Source organism: Rhea pennata, chromosome 9, assembly GCF_028389875.1.
Source record: "Rhea pennata isolate bPtePen1 chromosome 9, bPtePen1.pri, whole genome shotgun sequence".
Taxonomy (NCBI): domain Eukaryota; kingdom Metazoa; phylum Chordata; class Aves; order Rheiformes; family Rheidae; genus Rhea; species Rhea pennata.
The window spans coordinates 3,898,507-3,918,044 of record NC_084671.1 but is presented as its reverse complement, the minus strand read 5'-3'; positions in this window follow the sequence as shown (position 1 = coordinate 3,918,044).

Sequence of the window (19,538 nt, the reverse complement as noted above, 5' to 3'; positions counted from 1 at the left end):
CCCGCGGCGTGTGACGTTCCCTCTGCTCCCTGCTCATGCCCTGTGCCTGCCTGTCCCTTTCTTTTCCCTGCTTTAAATCCAAGCTAATTAGTTCTTTTCCACTCGAAACTTGGGTAAATCATTTTGTCTTTGTATCTCTCAATATAGACAAACTCTTCCACAGCTTGGTCTGCAGGTACCAGGAGCATCAGCTACCTGGCTCAGCTGCAGCACGCAGGCCGTATACGAATATATCAAATTCCTTCCGAATCTTTGTACCATCAGGTATCTACACCTTCAAAAAAACCCTTCATTTTTATTGCAACTCCACTTTCTCACAGAAACACAGCACTGCAAAGTGTACCACACTGCGATGGTTAATTTAAGATTTTTTTTCAGTTCGTCTCACCTAATAGTCAAAAATCTTACAGCCCAGATCTACCTATTGATTGAGGTATGTGGGACTTCCCTTCAAGTCAATAACAGCCCTTAGCAAGAATCAGTGTCTCTGCTGCATAAAGAGTTTTACTGAACTAAACCGGTGCTCACAATTTAGGCTTTCATAATATATCTTTTTTGTTTTGTTTTGGGGACTGTCAGCTTAACTCTATTGGAATCTACTGCAGACTAAATCAAGCCAGAAGAGATTACAAGTGAGTGATAACCACAACTCAGCGTTCACTTCTTCACACGTGGATCGTTCCAGGAGCAAGATTTCTTATATACTCTTAAATTAGTTTTCAGTGGCATAGCAACAACCAACACGCAAGTAATAATAGCAGGACTGCGTTCAGGGGAGCGCTGAAATTATGAGCTACCCAGCAGAAATCTATCAATTTTGAGAGGGTTCTAGGCATGGTTTCTAACATCATTTCACACTGTGTTGCACACTTTCTCACCAAGTTTGGAAATTGCCTCATAAGGCAGTATAATAGTGAAGGCGATAAACAGCTACATCACTGAACAGATTACTGACTCATTATTTAAGAACATGTGTTTCGACTGGCAAAAGTATGACTGAAAGCAGACGTTTCTCTACTTCCAAGCTCCCAGATAATTTCTGTACTCTCTTTTAAGGTATTTGTATTTCCCCATCACAGAATCCTGCAACGGGAGCTGCGAAGGAAGAGTTGGATGACGAAGGCCCTGCCTTCGTATTAGCATTCCCTATAGCAGCCATCCCTCGGGGAGGTGTTCCTCTTTCCAGCCCGGATGTCAATGGTCCATGAGCTAGGGATCCCATCTTTGTTTGTTTGTTTGTTTTTTCAGTTTTGTACTACTTTCTAACTTCACTTATTCATGATTTAAAAAATCATTGTGACTAATAATCATTATTCATGATTGTGCATAATGATAGTGACTACTGCCCATCTTGAAAACATTGAACCACAATTTTAGTTTATGCTTGGAAGTCTTCCAAGCAGCTTATGCAAAACCCTCAACACTCCCAAATCTCTGCTCGGGTCAATGCTTTGCTCCTAACTATCTGAGATCTGGAAACTGTCACGTATCTGTAGCACGTGCCTGTCGGCACGTGGACTGTCACGCTGGCATCCTCCCTGCGCTGCTGGCTAGCAGTAAACGGTGTAGGAACAGGGTGCAGGGTTTTCACCTAGTAGTGAAAAAGTTGCCCGCAGGAAAGCTTCTTACCTACTCCTGTTAGCTAGTGTTTAGTGATCCTGTCGATGAATGTAAGTCCTAAAAACAAGAGGATTTATCTTATACATTCTGATTTCTTGTAATAAATCTTGATCTTCTCATTATCCACATAAATATCATATAATCCTTTTTTCATCCTTCAAAGCTCTTGAAGTTACCTACTGATAAAAAGCTCCAAAGGTTAATTGTGTATTATATGAAGCAACTATTTCAGTTTATTCACTCAAAGTGTGCTGCCTTTCCATTTAACTCGGTGTTGCCAACTGAAGGGTGCAAGTGGGAGCACCTGATAAAACTTCCTCGCACAGTTAATGCAGAAATGGGCCGCGCATTCCCCTGCTATTTGTATGTTATCCAAATTACACGTCCCCCCCCAGCACCAATTTCTTCTCAGTGAGATGTTTGCCAGCGTTCTTCAAAAGCCTCCCCTGCCCCATGAGCTCCTCCTGAAGCAGGCTGCCGAGACCCAAGAACCGAGTAGACCGAGGAGCTGTAGGTAAAGAATATAACATGCAATAATCGCTGCAGTATCTCCAACAACATTTTCAAGGATAGCATCGTAGTTTGGATGGCAGTCAAAGGAAACGAAATAAGTGTAGAGACCACCAAACCGCTCAAGCCGAGACCTTCCTCCCTACCTGGAGCGACTGATCTTTCCTGTTCTGCACACTGCAAGTGGAGTCTGGTTTCTGCTCGGATAATCTTCGTAGGCTGGGCCTGAGCGTGCGTGTATACTGTGAAAACTTTTTTTACTCCCTGTAAGCTAAAACAACACTCAAAATGAATATTTTTAAGTTAAAAAAACCCTGCTAGGACAGGTCCTCACAGCATAAAGTAATTTAGCTGCAGAGGAGATAAGCATTGCATGAATTTACCCCAGCAGAAGAAAAGGTTGATAATTTATACAATTACCTTATGTAATTACAATGCAAAGCAGTTGATTCCTGCAAATACCATGTATACAAAATTTACAGCGCAGTGTAAAATGAATTCAATGAATTGCCTCCATGATTCCCTGCTAGTATTAAAACAAAAAGAGGTTCATACCTCTTGTTTTAAAATGGTAAAGAAAAAGATTTAATATCACAATTCATAAACGGGCTGAGAGCATCGATCCTTCTGCTCTGAACTGACTCCGGGGCACCAGCATACTGGGGGTGGCGTCACTGGCCATAGCTCTGCTAACACCGTGTGACCGGGAGGGAAGAAGAGCTGCCTGGAACCGCCTGGTCCCTTTGGGCCATAACAGCTATTTTGCATAAAAGGATCCTTATTTACTTTATAAAATGCAAAATACTCTTAAGCCTCCCTATTCGAATTGAACAGCCAAGCCCATTAAAGCGGGTTCCGATGTGCGTGGTCTCAGTGGAAGGATGCCAGGCTGCTCCCTGTTGGGGCAAAATGCTGCGTTTCATGGCCTCTGCCAGGATAAATCCCAATGGTTCGTGCAGCGAAGATTGGATGCTCCCTGTAAAACACAGAGAGACGCCTGCAGATCACCCGTGCTCTCCACAAAGATGTCTGTGGACACCTCAAGATCGTAGCTGGCATTGTCAGATGCCAAAATCCAGAGCTTTTAAGAAATTCTGAGAATCTCTCTCTCAGATGAGTCTGGGGTAAGTAAATATAACCGAAGGATGAAGATACCTGAGACCCATCTGAGCTGACTTAACTCCCCAGACCTGGGATCCATTCCAGTGATGAAAAATTGTAAAAGTTACACCACGCTTCAGTGTCTAGAAGGTCAAAACCCAGGAGAGTGCACAGCAGCGCAAAGGGTTTTGCAGTAGCCGGTGGCCTGGAAGGCGGCAGCACGTGCCTCCCGCTTCCACCCGGCAGCGTTTGCTCCCCGGGCCGGAAGAGCCAGGGAGCACGCTCGGTCCCCAGGGAAGGCCCCACGCTTCTCCTCGCGTTGCGCTAGGTCCGTGCTGGGTTCCCACCTCTGCGGCGTGCACGGCGTCCCGCAGCTGCGTGCCTATCGGAGGGTCAAGTTCGTGTGCTCGTTGACTCCTTAAAGCCTTCTGCAGGCTTTTAAAGCTCCGACTTCCAGTAATCCCCTGCCCATCTGATGGTCAGGTCCATGCATCTCATACCCAGTTTTGATGCACATCAGTTTTAAGTTACTCCAGAAAGGGCTTTTTTCGCCACGCTCCCGAAGATGTTAGCACGCAGAAAAGCGCCGTCTGGCAGCAGGCATTTGTAGGTATCAAACCGAAGTTTTTCCACGCTCATCTTTTACTCCTCTGGGTGACCCCGGTGTACCGCTGCATACCTTCTCCTCCTGAGACACACGCTTCGAAGACCTCCAGCGCTGTTTTCACCCGGCTAGAAAAAAAATGCATTTATTTACTCATCCATTTTAATGTCATCAGGAAGCAAGTCGCTACCGTTTTTATAGCTGAGACAAGAATAATTCATATTTCAAACATTTAGTTTGCTCAATCAGCCACCTCGGACAGTACGTTCAAGAGGGAATAGAAGAGAGGACAGCGCTACGCGCCTCTCCGTTTCCCGAGTTTGAAAGGAGAAGAAGACATCAGCCATCCCCGCAGCGCGACGGGAAGAGGAGGAAACTCAGCCCCGATGCTTGCAGAAGGCCTGCAGACGCTTTCGTCTCTCGCTGAGGGTTCACCACGACAAGCAACGAATCTCCAGCACTTGCAGTTTTCCCCCAGAAACGTAAAAACCAGCTGCCTGCGCCTGGCTGGAGCGCGGGCTGGGAGGAGCGCGCTTGGCCGGGGCGCCAGCTCGCAGCGGCTGCAGCGTCTTGGTCTCACGATCTAGGTATATTTGAGGTGCTATAACCATTCTGGAACAAATTTTGATTTAAATGCTGGATTACTGATTTTTGTGACATTACAGCAAAATCATGAATTTCGGCTTGATTGAGGTTTATGGGGCTTGATAGCACCAATTGCAAAATGCACTTGAACAGTTGAGGGATTTTTGCTGCAGATAAGATCTTCTTTCAGCTGACCCAAAAGTAACTGTTTTCTGGATGTCGTAATTATATTATTCATATTCTGTTAGCAACCGAGTGTTTGTCTGGAGTACTGCTAAATGAAAGCACGAGGATTTTCCTGTCCATGAACCCCTTCTACTGAAGTATGATGTTGTCTTTCTTCACCTGAAAATACAAATTTTGCTTAGTTTGGATTCTGCATTACTTTTTTAAATACAAAACAAAATAGTGGAAATGTAAAACCAGCCTCAGGCACCTCCTGCTGTCTTTCTTTGAAAAGATTTTTTTTTTTTTTTTTTTTTTTTTTTGCTTTGTTTTGAGGAGAGAAACATTCAGCTAGACAAAAAATATCACAGGATAACCCTCCCTTATTATAAATATCACCAGCAGACAGAAATTAATGAAAATGAGAGCGATGAACTTTTTCTTTTACATAAAGGGATATCTTCTTTCAACAATACTCATGCCCCTCCTAGGAAAAAAATTAAATGTGACCTTTAGTCTTTCACTCATTTTGCCACTTTTACTGACACTAATATACTAGTGGATGCAAAAATGAGCTGATGCACATAGTAGACTGTACACTTAAGTTTCTGTCCCTCCAAGGAATAGTTAATCATTTATTTAATCTGAGAGCTCCCCAGGCTCTTCAAAGCCTTCACAGAAGTAAGAGCAAACAGAAGTTACCCAGGCAGCTTCTCTACAACACTGGAACATATATCTGTGTATATCTACAGCATATCTTTGAAGCTATAAATGCGTAAATGGATATATAAATGGATATAAATGGATAATTTTGTATGCACGGTACATTGGTTTGCTCTTTGACAGTTTCCTGAATTAATCTACCGGAGACCATTTTGATGTAGACACATAAAATGGGTGGGAATATTTCTGTCACAGTGCTGGCAGCAGAGCAGAGATGTCAGGTAGCAGGACAGAGACATTGGGCAGCGGGATGGAGATTTGGGTGGCAAGATGGAGACACCAAGCAGCGGGATGGAGAAGTTGTGTAGTGGAAAGGAGACATCAGGATGGAGACGTCAGGTGGCAGGACAGAGACATCAGGATAGAGACATTGGATGGTGGGATGGAGACGGCCCCAACCCTGGTGCTGCAAGAGGACAGAGGTTGGAGCGCCCCAGCAAGGCAAGAGGCCTCCTGAAGTTCTGTTGAGCAAAACAAAACAGTTAAGAGAAAAGAGTGCTCTTACCTAGAAAACTATTAGTAATCTTAAAGCAAACATAAACAGTAATTTTCCATGTGAGCACAAAATATGTTTTTTTCTGAAGAGGTCAAGCACCCAACAATTTCAGTGCAATAGGTACAAATTCATTTCTCTACTAGGGTTAAAAAAAAATGTGATCAGCACCAATTCTTCATTAAGTTGCACCGTTTCTTTCAAGTTGAAACAGGGAGTGTGTGCAAACCCGCTCCCGTTCTGCCTGCGGAGCACGAGGCTTAATATAAATAGTGCTACACAAAGCTAAGCTGTGCACATTTGGGAAGAATTTGCTATGCTGTGTACAAGGCTATATATATTTTATGTGCTGCTGATCTAGTTATTAATTAACATTCATTCATTACATTTTTATTTTTCTACCATGTTCTCATTTTAGTGTGCTGTCTACAGTCTTTCTGAATTATCATTTCTTGTTTACCTAGAACTTAAAATCTATTCAACTAATATTCATCTCTGTCAGAGCTCTCTTCTCCATTCTTAATTGCTGCCTTTTTGTCATTCTGATTTTTTTGTGCTATTATTTCCCATGTAATTACCTTTATGTCTATACTTAATATTTCCACTTCCTATCATCTATTATAAACATAAGAATACCAGTACTATTATTCCCCCACAATGAAAAAAAAAAGCTTCAGCTTTCAGTTTCAGCAATGTTAATCTGGCATCTTTGGGGTGCTTTGGATCCATTTGAAAAATACTCAAGTTTTAAAACGTACACGTGCGTTTGGATTTTTATTACTCAGTTCTAGTAGATAAATTACATTCTTTCCAAATAATTAACTTAGGGCAGAGTAAAATTTTATCTCTAGGTGTTTCTGCCTATGAAAAAAAGGAAAATTTTTGTCTTACTCTTCATGTTACATTTGCTACAAGCTGCAACTTGCAGAGACACGTGCCAGGTTCACGTGCTGTGAGATGCAACCGAAGACCAGGGGCAGGGGGACACTCAGTCCGCCCGGAGATGTGACCCTCGGTGCCATGATGTTGTGCCGTCTACCAAAGCCTCTCAGGTCTCATTTTCTTCCATAAGTTTCCGCATAGTGAAAAAATTAAAATCAAAAAGAGTAAGTTAGAAAACATACTAATACACATGTTCTGCTAGTGTTTAAAGTGTCTCCCGCATCATTAAAGACGCTGCTCTTGGATATCAGAAGATACGCCTGAGAAAATGACTGAAAAATTGGTATCATTGCTGAGAACGAAATAACTACTTCACGCTTCACCCATTCCAGACTTGCTTTCAGCACAGTTTTACGTGTATTTGCTCACGCCAGACCTCCAGCTCAAGGTGAGGACGGGTCACAGCAGGTTGCCTAGGGCTGTCTCCAGTGATGTCCTGCCAACCCCAAGGGATGGCGACTGTACAACGCCCTGGGCTCCTGCCCCCAACGTTGTGCGCTGCTACACGAGCAGCACAGAACCGCTGCAACATACTTTCGTAAAAAGCAAATAAGCAAAAAAACATAAAAAGAACACCTCCCCCCCATCTCTAGGCTTTAACATCCCAAAGCTCCGCATGGCTCTTGTGAAACGTGTTTGTCCGGAGATAAATAACCCCCAAAGCACCAGATCTAGATCAACTCTTTTCTCTAAAAATGAGGAGGAGGAGAAATAGTCAAGCCTGCTGTTGGAAGGTCCCAGCGGCGTGCCCTCTCCCACACCACCGCGTCTTCGAAAGGACAGGAGACCAGGCAGCAGGGAGGAGCCCCGGCCCTCGGGCCGCTCCGCCTCCCAGCCGCGCTTTGCAGCAGCAACTCTACAACGAATCGAAAGCCTGTCTCGCAGGCACTTAGGGCCAGAGGTGCCTTAGAAAATACTGCCTTCAGCCTTGACGGCTAAAATGAATTTAGGCAGAATTTAAGGACCTAAATCTGAAACTGAAATCCTGAAAATCTCTGCTCAGCTCTACTGCCCCGGAGACAATAAATTTCCTCTGGAGTCCGTAAACTTTGCAGCCAAGAGGCTGTTTCCACCCGCGAGAAGCAGTTACACGTCAGAGGGCCCGAAAGCAGCTCTGCTGACGCCCCGTTTCCCACCGCGTGGAACGGGCGGCCGAGGGGGCTCTGCAGGGAGGCGCTTCCCCTCGCCCTGCAGGTTGCCCGCGAGGTTTCAGCGGCGAGAGCCCGTAACCGCGAGCCGCTCCTCGAGCGGACAGCCCCGCGCACCGCCTGACACGAGCGTATTCGCCGTTAAACTCCTGTCGGACCAAAACCGCAGGACGCTCCTGGCAGCAAAGCTTTCTCCCACGCTCAGGAGAGACCCAAACATCTCCAAGGCGTGGAGCCCACCACGTCCATCCTCAGCGGGGAGGACGCGTCCCCTTGGGCGCTCGGCCGCCCGCAGCGCGGATGTCCAGGTCCGTGTTGGAGCTACCTCTGCATATCCAAGCTCAGGCTCCTGCGGGAACCGGCGACCACCGACGCACTAGTCTGAAACTCCCGCACCACCACCGGCTCTGCGGCCGAGACTCACCAGCGCGGCTACCTGCACCTAACCTGCGCTTGCCTTGCGACGGAAACGCTCGGCGCGGGCGGCAGAGCGTCTCTAACGAGAGCCTCATTACCATTCCTCGCCGGCGTTACGATAAACAGCCCCGCTCTAATCAGCATTCCCTCGGTGCCGAGCCCAGAAGCAATCTGCTCTAGAAGATGCGATGAAACCAGGGGAGATCAATACCAAAAAGTTTTCGCAAACTCAATCTGGCAAGGTTAGCATGGATAATATTAAGATAGATAAGGTCTAACTATATAACACATGACAGCTGGATGAGAATCAGAATGCATAGTAAGCTGGGACTTCAGCATCACAGGCTTGGGAAATTTATAGAAATCTAATGTATTTTCCCTAATTAAAACAATATCTATGAGGATGAAAAGCTACTATGGTTATTAGCGATTTAAGGATAGCTATACTGTAGTTTTGTAAGTGCCTCCAATGCCCTAATAAATCTACGCCCCTTTGAAAATAATGCTTTTTGAAAATAATCTCTGCTTTTGGACCGTCTGCATTAAATAAGAGGCAGAAGAGAGTGAGAAGCAGGGGCGCACGCAGCAAGCTTGCTTTCGCGTTGCTGCAGAGCGCATCCCGGGTGGATGAGACACATGTGGTCCTCGAGCCACGAGGAGAGTTAATTCCATTTGCTTTATGAGCTGTGGGCTTAAAAGTAAACATAGATGAAGAATTGCACATTCTATAAATAAGCCTTTTTTTATAGCATATTAGAAATAAAATTTCTATCAGATATCTTAGAAATTTCTAAAATATTCTTTCATATTCCCTTACTAAATGCATTATAAGAAAATAATTTATTTTGCTAGTATGGAAAGAGTCAAAGCCTGAGCCAAGCTCAGGGCATTAGGGTGCCAGTTGCTGTGAAAATGCTACCTTGACATGTTCTCATCAGGAATACAAAAATGAAATCAGGACCAGGAAAGGCTGAGGAGAAACCGCCCTAAGGAAGGGATCGCTTAGTATCGCTTTTCTCTATCATTAGTCTATATAAGATACTAATTCTGATTGATTTCCACTAATATCAGCAAGCTGTGGTTTTCTTTGTTTTTAATTTTACATTTCGGTGACACAGGGCCACAGGGTAAATTAGAAGAACCAAACAATCAGTATAACTTTTGTCACAGCACCGAGAAATCCTTCTCGTGGCACACGCCTGTGTCCGTGGCCATCTACCATCTCCCTGGAAAGCGCTTGTAGTTTGCAGAAATAGGATTTTTTTTTCCTTTCTTCAAGGCAAAAGGAGGGTGCAAACTGCTTATATTTGATTATAGAAGTGGACATGATTTATTTGGTAAGGTGATCTAGATGATTTTTTTTTTTTTTTGGGGGGGGGCTAATCTTCCTCTGGAAGTGTCACAGCCAAATGAGGCAAACAGCACGATACCTACAGAGCGTGTCGTATTTCTGCTCTAACATCAAAAATCCGGGCAGCGGATCCAGGCAGGCGCCAAAAGACTTTCCATGCCGGTTGATACACCCGGGTTAAAGCCTTGCAGGGAGCAGCGGCGCCGCTCGCGCCACCCGGACCCCTTGCTCGAGACGGGACTCGGGGCCCGCCGGGCAAGTTAGCCGCCGGAAGGCGGGATCGCGGTCGTGGTTCCCTTCTCCCAAGGCTCAGGGCACCGTCAGTTGCCACCCGCATTTTTGCGCAAAGATGGGCAAGATCCTCATGTTCTCCCATTGGGAAAACCCTAGGAAAAGCTGCACAGCAACGTTGGGAACTGGTACCTATGGCCTGCATGCAACCTGAAAACATTACGCGCTCTTAAATCCTTCACAGACAAAATGTCTCACGAGTAACCACTGGTGCTGGATACCTGCAGCTGACAGGCTGAGGCAGAGCAGAACTGTTACGAAAATAACGTTTTTCAGATTTTAAGAGGATATTAAAAAGCAGAATGAAAGAAAGCAGATTAACCGCTGTAGAAAGCACTTGACAGTGTCCATTCCGCCTGATTTTTGTATCTGCCTGTTTTTTACAACCTCAATCATATTTGTGCATGCGTATGTGTGTTTAAATAGATTTAGCAAATGCTCACCAATAAAAAGATGCATTTTCACTCCATAAACTTCAAAGCTGACAAATTTGCAAGAAGATGTAATGTCATCACCCTTTCTGATAAGCCACAAAGAAACACATGTTTTTAAACACTTGGGATTCATCCTGTATAAATCAGCAGCGGCGAGAGCAGCGGTGGCAGTTTTTGCAGAAAGTAGCAGTTGTCTCTTCCTGGTAAACGAGCCTGAGTGATAACTCCTCCACGCTCTAAATACCTAAACAACGGTCGTGGGAATCTAGCTCCGTAAATTATATTTTTGCATGCATCTGAGTGGTATATAAATCTGATTTCATGCAAATATTTCGGAGCAGATTAGCTAATAGCCACTCAGAAGTGGAACGCTAATGATCTTTGGCTGCATATACAGAGGACGAAGACTCATTCAATCCAAGGCGAAGTGTCAGCTTTAATAAAGTAATGTCATGCCATACCTCCCCCATAGCTGGCCTGCACTGACATGAAAAATTATAATAGAGGAAACGCAGAACTTTGCAGATATAAATAACCGGAGTCTGTTAAAAAATTTCCAACTGGGGCGGAGGAAAACTGTAAACATACATTAAGTAGCTGCAGCGAAGGATATTATTGCCACCTATTGACAAGAGAGTCCTTTGAAGCAGCAGAGCCCATCTGCCGGTGTCCGACTGAGATTCTTCCCTGGCAGCTTTACGACGAACGATTCGAACTGGACTTGTATGGCAGGCGATATGGGCATTTCAAACAACAAAGACCTCTGAATGTAATACAAGCGACCCTGTTTGAGGGAATTTTTGGGAAGCCCTCAGTGAAGTGGCCTAGCAGTAGCTCATCACGCTCTCCAGCCAGGGACAGCATTAACGGGCCGGAGCACAGTGGGTCACGGGAGCCCGGCCAGGTGCAGTGGCCAAGGAGGAGGAGGAGGAAGAGGCCGAGGGCACTGCAGCAAGCGCACGTTGTCGTGGAGGAAGCATCACTCCTTGCTGAACTGCATGCAGGCTGCAGATGTCCCGTTAATGTACGCATTCAATTTGTTCCCCCCCCCCGCCTTTTTTTCCTGCTTACTTACCCCATATAGAAGGACTTTATGCACTGAGGACCAAACTAGTGCCCATCCATGCATTGCGTTACGCTGACAACTATTCTTCTTTTTTAATTTTTGAAGAATCATGTTGAGCAAGGCGATGATCTGCACTGCTGAAGAAGCAAGAGAGGTTTTAACATGCAGAAAGGTCTGACAAACACTTTTTTCCCTCTGTAAACTGAGACTCTACTGAAGCGATGGTTGCAGATCAGCTTAGTTCTGCCAGCAAAAAGATTAGCAGAATTCCTATCATAATTTTGAAGGATTTTTAGTATTCACAAGACATTTTTCCACTGTTCCTCATGCCTATTGGCCTCATCTACTTACGGGAACAAGTGCGCTTCTCTCCAGTGGCAGCCTGTGCTGCTGCAGCGCAGAGGCCTTCTCCAGGCTCCCACTGCCACCGCCCACGACACGTCCCCCTTTCCCCAAGAACCTGCAGCAGCAGACAACTCAGGAACTTCTAAATTAGAATTTCCTTAAAATATTTATTAGAAAATGGACATAAATGGACATAAATGCAAATCACATCGAAAGTAAGCGGCATTCAACTACGTAAGATCTCAAAGCAGGGCAATCTCTTAGCCAGAAATGCTATGTTCTTGCAGTTAGGCAACCCATCACATTTTCTCAGTGTGACAATCTCCCTTCTTTTTTGGTGTTCTTTTAGCACTTCAGATACGAACCCCCCTTCCCACCTCTTCTTGTCAGGGCCTCAGTTATATCGATAGGTACTGTGGTATGATTCATCCTTCACAACCCACTGATTCTGCATCCAGTTTGGGTCAGATGGGGTGGATGAAGACCTGTGTCCTCTCCTCCTGCATCTGCTCCTTCATTCACCGGTCAGTGGAGATCTGGGGCCCATCTTTCCTCTGCCCCTCGACACCTTCTTCGAACTATGTGAATTATCTTTTGCATTTCAGGCAAGCCATACACCAGCTCTGTAAATCTACAAAGTTTTAGGTCATAGAGCAATTTTTGGAATGCCTTTGCCTTTAGGCATGAAAAGACATTATTTTTTAAATACTAGGTATTCCCTTTTCAGAACAGGTTGTGATGACTATTGGTTTAGTAATCTATATTATGGGAATGAATTTGAATTTCTATGAATCATATTCTGTTTCCCAGGGGAAACCTGGTTGGAGTCACTATTCAGTGCCTTTTGTAGCCTCACCACTGTAGTATTTTTTCAAATGACCTAAATATAGAGAAGATAGATTTGGATTTCTGGAGCCGACTGAAATAGTAACCTGTGTTATGAAGAGTGAAGAGATTTTTTTAAAAAAAAACTATTCAAAAATTGTATTGATTTCAAGAAAAAAAAACCCAAACACTGCAATCAACTTTGACATCCTTCACAACACATCCACGTGCCATCCAGCTAATCCATGCTGCATGAGAATATTCTTTCTTAGATAATGCATTGTCTTTTATAAGAGATTTGCAGTGAAAAGAAATTCAAAGCAATTCCAGAAAAGTTGTTCCTTTGGTTAACAGTGCCTCTTGTTAAAGAGTGCCTGTGCTGGGTACGAAGGTGCCCAGATCAATCGCTGGCTAATCCATCGCATTGTATTTTTCTCCATAGTCAAACTCTGCACTCTGCTCAATATGCACAGTCTATCACCAAGTTACTCCCAAGGCCTTTTTTTTTTTTTTTTTTTTTTTTAAAAAAAAAGCACTGTGGATTAAACATCTGAGTTTCTTCCTGTTTTCCAGCCCCTTAGTCCCTTCTCTTGCCCTGTAATCAGTCCATCTCTCTTCTTTATCCACTCCTGTTCCTCAAGACATCTCTTGAAGAGCAGGCGCCGAGCCGAGCTGCTGCCGCAGGAACAACTGGCTCCTGCTCTGCCTGCAGTGTCGCCTGCACCCATGTTTGAGGGTTGCCTTGCCCTTGGGCGACAGCATTTCCTTGGGAGCCCCTGCTGGGCTCCCACCAAGAGCCCTAAGCTCTCTCCACATCGTTCCTCTCCTCAGGCCCACAACTGTGTTCAACACCATCAAAACAGGCGTGGTCCAAGCATGCTGAGATTACCAATTAGCCCAGTGATGTTTGCTTTGTTATTTAAGAAACAAGTAAATGCTTATTGGGGTGATAATATTAGTTCTTTCTGATAGTTTGCTTATCTTGGATTTTTTTTTTTTTCCCAGTTTTGTGAAATTTTTAAAGTAGCGAGCTCTTACACTTTCTTTTGTTTTCATATAAAAAATATAAGGAATTCAACATGACTTGTAAATTGAAAAATTAACTCCCTTTCATTCCCTTGATGTACTTCGTTATATGTCAAAAAACACTCTATTACTGAACTGAAGATGCAATGGAATTTTTCTGAGTTCAATTCTCCAAATTCAGAGAAACACTGGCAGAATGATACTTCTGCCCCGTACTGCTCACTCGGAGGTGTCCTGGGATGATAGGAGCTGGATAGAAGCTTTGGCTGTTTTTCATCTTTCCCTTGGCATTATCAGCACCATGCTCTAACCAGCTGAGCTAACCCCCACCCACGGCTTTCTCTTTTAGACCCTGGATCCATAAGCATTCAAGATCATTTGCTCCTGAGCTTGGAAAGGACTGGTGTCATTTGCATTACAAAATGCCACTCTTCTTCCTTTTCCTCCCAACTGGCTCATCTTGAATAGGTTCTAACTATTGATTTTAGCACTCCCGCCGTGCCAGCCTCCCCACTAGGTCCCACCAGTACGAAGGGGGTCTAATTTATGCTTATAAATGAGCCATTCCAATTACCCTTGCTTATTACTCTCTCAGCAAAAGCTATTCTGTTCTTTTTTTCTTTTCTGATTCTTTGTTTGTTCGTTTTGCTGTCTCAATTTGATGCTAAAAATGAGCGCTCGCTTATTCCTCACGTCTGCATATCTCTTATCATTGCTTAAGACCTCTCTGACCAGCCTGCGAGGTGGCTCCCTGGAAGAGGCTCCTGATCCGGCTCCGACAGCACTCCCCTGAACCACAAATCTACCCCTTTTTTCCTCCAAAGGTGTTACAACACTTTCCAGAGCAGAGGAGGATCATGCAGATTTCCAGATTTGGGCTGCACCATGACTTTAAGGTGCCAGCTAAAACATACAGATAGCCAAATCTCCTGAGGGGAGGAAAAAAACAAAACAAAAAATCAGTATTTCACTGATCTTCACCATATCAAAAGCAAGAGTAGGACAAGCAGCCCCAGCTGCTGTCAGCGGGCAAGGGAGCGCAGTTGTTCCCACCAACTTCCTGGGCACGGATTTTTTTCACTATGACCATAAATTGAGTTTTCTATGATGCAGTCACTTCCAGCACTGTTTTGATTGTTCGTACTTTAAAATTTTAAAGCATGTACAACTTTGTTGCTTGTTTCCAGCGCATAACCATACCGTCTGCAGCAATAAATAACTTCACTGACATTCTCAAGCTTCAAGGCTACAAAATAAAATGACAGCATTGATTTCAAGCCAGTCATAAGATATGAACAGAGAAAAAAAGAAAAAAACAATCCTACAATGAAGACTTATTTCAATGCCTGATAACTGTTCTCGAGAACATCCACATTAAATACCTCTCGCAGTCGGTGTGCCTGCTGCCGGTCTCCAGCTCAATACCTCAATTACCCACCGAGCGGAGGAACAGTGTCCCAGACATATTCCGACGTGTGCTATTGTGCTCCAAACGGTGTCACGATTAGGAGCTTGCGCAGGGAGATGAGCAATCAAAAAAACCAAATAAGTATCCTTACAATGCACTAAACCTATTACACAAAGTAATAGTCACCCAAGTCTTGCAATGGGAATGAATCAGTGCATCGAGCTTCACGCTCTTCCTCACCTGGGTTCAAACCAAGGGCAGGAAAACGCAATTAAAACTGTATTTGTTTTTGTAACTGAATTTGTATCATTTTCAAAGTTTCAATGACGGTCTTCCCATAGGCTGAGGAAAGTATTCCCATTCTCTTCCAAAATGCCACCTAAAATGTTCAGCTAGTTATTTTTTGGTTTGAAAGACTAAGAAAATGTCATAGGCCACCCATAAGAACAATATCAGAGACACAAGGACAAGTTTTTATAGATATTTTTTCAGGAAAGTGTCCTTAGATGGACAAAACATGCATACTCTGAGCCTAATTGCAAAGCAAATTAAGCACCTGTCTGAGCATCCCAGTACAAGAAAGCATTTCCACACAGGCTGAGGGGCTGCTGTATTGTCAACTTCGTTATTTCAAATGACGTACCTACAAGCGCACTGCCATAAGCAGGAGGGAGGAGAAACTCTGTGACTGTATTAAGGACAAAATGATCTGAACTAGAGTTGTTACAGAAGTGCACAAGACATTCATTTACAAAGAACAAACTGGACTCATTTAAGTCCCTTCATAACACAAGTTGCATTGATAGAATGAGATTTTCCACAATCCAATATTAACATTTGAGGAAAATCACAGAATCACAGAGTGGTTGAGATTGGCAGGGACCTCTGGAGATCATCTAGTCCAAACCCCTGACTCAAGTAGGATCACCTAGAGCACATTGCACAGGATCGCATCCAGGTGGGATTTGAATATCTCCAGAGAAGGAGACTCTACAACCTCTCTGGGCAACCCGTTCCACTTCTTGGTCACGCTCACAGGAAAAATGTTTTTCCCCATGTTCAGGTGGAACTGCCTGAGTTAGTTGGTACCCGTTGCCTCTTGTCCTGTCACTTGGCACCATTGAAAAGAGTTTGTCCCCATCCCCTTGACACCCTCCCTTCAGGTACTTGTACACACTGATCAGATCCCCCCTCAGTCTGCTCTTCCCCAGGCTGAACAGGCCCAGCTCTCGCAGCCGTTCCTTGTATGAGAAATACTCCAGTACCTTCATCATCCAGCAGCCCTCTGGTGGACTCTCCCCAGTAGCTCCATGTCCCTCTTGTACTGGGGAGCCCAGAATTGGACACGGTACTCGAGATGAGGCCTCCCCAGGGCTTGGGAGAGGGGCAGGATCACCTCCCTCGACCTGCTGGCAACACTCTTCCTAATGCACCCCAGGAGACCATTGGCCTTCCTGGCCACAAGGGCACATTGCTGGCTCATGGTCAACTTGTTGTCCACCAGCACTCCCAGGTCCTTCTCTGCAGAGCTGCTCTCCAGAAGGTCAGCCCCCAGCCTGGACTGGTGCCTAGGGGTTATTTTTCCCTAGGTGCAGGACTCTGCACTTGCCCTGGTTGAACCTCAGGAGGTTCCTCTCTGAAGCCTGGCCAGGCCTCTCTGAAGGGCAGCACAGCCTTCAGGTGTATCAGCTGCTCCTCCTAGTCAGGTATCAAGAAAAAAAAAAAAAAAAAAAAGAAAAAGAAAAAGAAGAAGAAGAAGAAGAAGGAGAAAAAAAAGAATCCAGTACATCTGAAAATTACCAGTTCAGGGAGAGATTATGTTTTCTGATGACTTAAGGGAAATTAAGGTCCTAGCTGAAAAAAAAAATTAAAAGCACAATACTTACCTCTCGCTATGTATCTTTTTCACACAAGAAAATATTTCTTCCTACCAGCAATCAGGACTGGCAGCTTTGTGTATAGCTTCATACAAGTGGATATAGCTTTTTCCTAACACTGAAATAATTTCCCAATATTTTACAGTGCAGTCCTTCATAGCAGTATCCTGAATGGTGTCAGAAAACAAACACAGCATATTGATGTGCACTCATTAACTTTAACATACAGAAAACAAAAACAGCCTTCCAGGCTTCAGTTAAGTAGCATCTAATGACTGAATATTTTGAACAAAGAAATTAGTGGACCAGTATGTTGCTACAAGCAGTTGTATTTAAATCTTGACTTTGGAGGATTGAAAATTATTGCAAGTATGGTTACAACTACACCTCTCATGACTACATCTCTGAGGACTGCTTCACAGGCCAGGAAATCCATCATCTCTCATCACATCTGCCTGGAGGCCCAAGGTCTTGGTTTCACATAAGGAAGGAGTGAATTGGGAATAGAGCAATAAGATGCTCTAAACCGTTCTATAATATAAAAGCTGAGAAAAGAGTTTCTTGAGAGAACAGATTAGTTTCCTGCTTATAAGACTAACGTCTCTGCTAGATGTCTCCCGAGTCTTCAGATAGGTGTCAAGTCCAATGGGAACATAGGTGCTCTGGTCATTCTTACCCAAGAAAGGAGCTGAGTCATACAAAATGTCTCTGAAGACGATTCACATTTTTTCCTTTGTGCATCTGAAACTAGAACTGTTACTGAAAGCAGCTGTAACGGTTTGCTCTTTCCCGAAGCCCCTCAGTGCTCGTTCTGCATTTCGCTTTGCCTGTCGCAGCCCCCCTCCTGTTCAACCCTTCCTCGTGCTGCAATGCTCTCCCGGAAGGGGAACAGGCTCCGATTCTGAAAAGCTGTTAAGATATTGTTTAAAGGCATGTCTGGAAGGTGAGGCATCTCAACTGAGTTTACAGGCCCATTTTACTACATAAAAGCATATTTAGGTCCACACTGGTCATGAAAAAAACCCGGAATGCAAGGAATTGGGTGACTATATAACACCACAATTAAGCTGTATGGTTTTGGGGAAGCCATCGCTTCCTTTTAATGAATTTAAGTGAAAAGAGAAATAGAAGTTGCTACTTGCTAGTCAATAGTTGTGACAAAAAGCAGCAGCTTTTCCTCTCAGAGCAGAGCCGAGCCTGGCGCTCGCCTGCCCAAGGCCTCCGCAGGCGGCGGTGCCCTGCGCGCTCAAGGCCGTCGAAGGCAGGAGGGAGCAAGCAGGCGCCCGAGAGCCTCCAGGTTTGGCAACCACGTTCCTAAAGAGAAGTAGGGCTCTTTGCAGAAGTGCTGAGCACAAAGCAGTAGTTTAGCTGGGAAAGCTTTATGTGTGAGTACTTCAGAAAGTCAGCCTGCTTATTTAGAAGCTCAAGTCAACGTTTGCCAACAGAACTTTGATTTTTGGAAAATGCCACCTTCTTGTTTTTCAATAGCGCTTTTCTAATGATCTAATTTCCTGTTTGCTTTTTCAAGCACATTTTCTCAGCTATTCAAAAATTATTTGAATCTTCCCTTTATTAAAATTTTGCAATACACAGGTGTTTTTGGTTATTCTGATTTTCCTCCTTTTTCATTTTGTAGTTCAATGTTCAAAATATATCAAATGTGATTTAGATAATGCCTCATACACCTCCAGCATACCAGATCTCATCATATAAATAATAAAATAGTCTGTAAACAAGAAAAAAATAGTGTCTTTATATACACACACACAAGGAACTATCCAACTTATCACCCAAGACACTTTCTAACTTTGTTCCTCTATTTTTTTTATGCTTTTAGAATGCAGCCAGTATTAAAATAATCTGGCCTTGCTTTCTGCAAGCTGTGCCTATTAGAGCTTTAAAGCTAATGATCAGTCATTGAAGCTTTCATTATTTTCATAACAACACTTTTCCCTAGTGTTAACTCCATCTATCTTGCTTGATGAGCCATAAGAGCATCAATCCATGTCCATGTGCTGCTTACCCATATCTGACTTCCACACTGAGGAAAAAATCCCCTCGTACATTTGAAGAGACAAGAAAATGAAATAGGAACATCTTCTATGTCATTTAATTGAAAATTCTCTCATTCTCATAACTTTGGAAAATAGGCACCATTTTTTCCCACAGTTGGCGTGAATATTAATTATACTTTTCAATGCATTATTTGTGAGGCATTAAGAGTCCACATTTCCTATAAAACTCTATTCCCCTGAGAATATATTTCAACCTTGATCTCAGTATTGCAAGCAGCTGAATGCTTGTAATCAAACAAAATACAGCAGCATGATATTTTTTAATTAGAAATAAATAATTTTTTTAAATAGAAATCTAAAGGAAAACCTGCCTATTTCTATACCGCTGGCTGCTTTGTGTTGGGGAAGCAAGAACAAAAAACAAACCCAAAGCACAACTTAAAACTATTAATAATTAGGTGTACTCAAGCTTTTCTCCTACTTTATGCTGTAGGCTAATCTCCAGCAATATCAGGAAAACAAAGAAAACGTTTAGTTCCTCTCTGCGAGAAAGGCGAATGAAGCGATCATAACGCACAACGCCGCAGGTGGA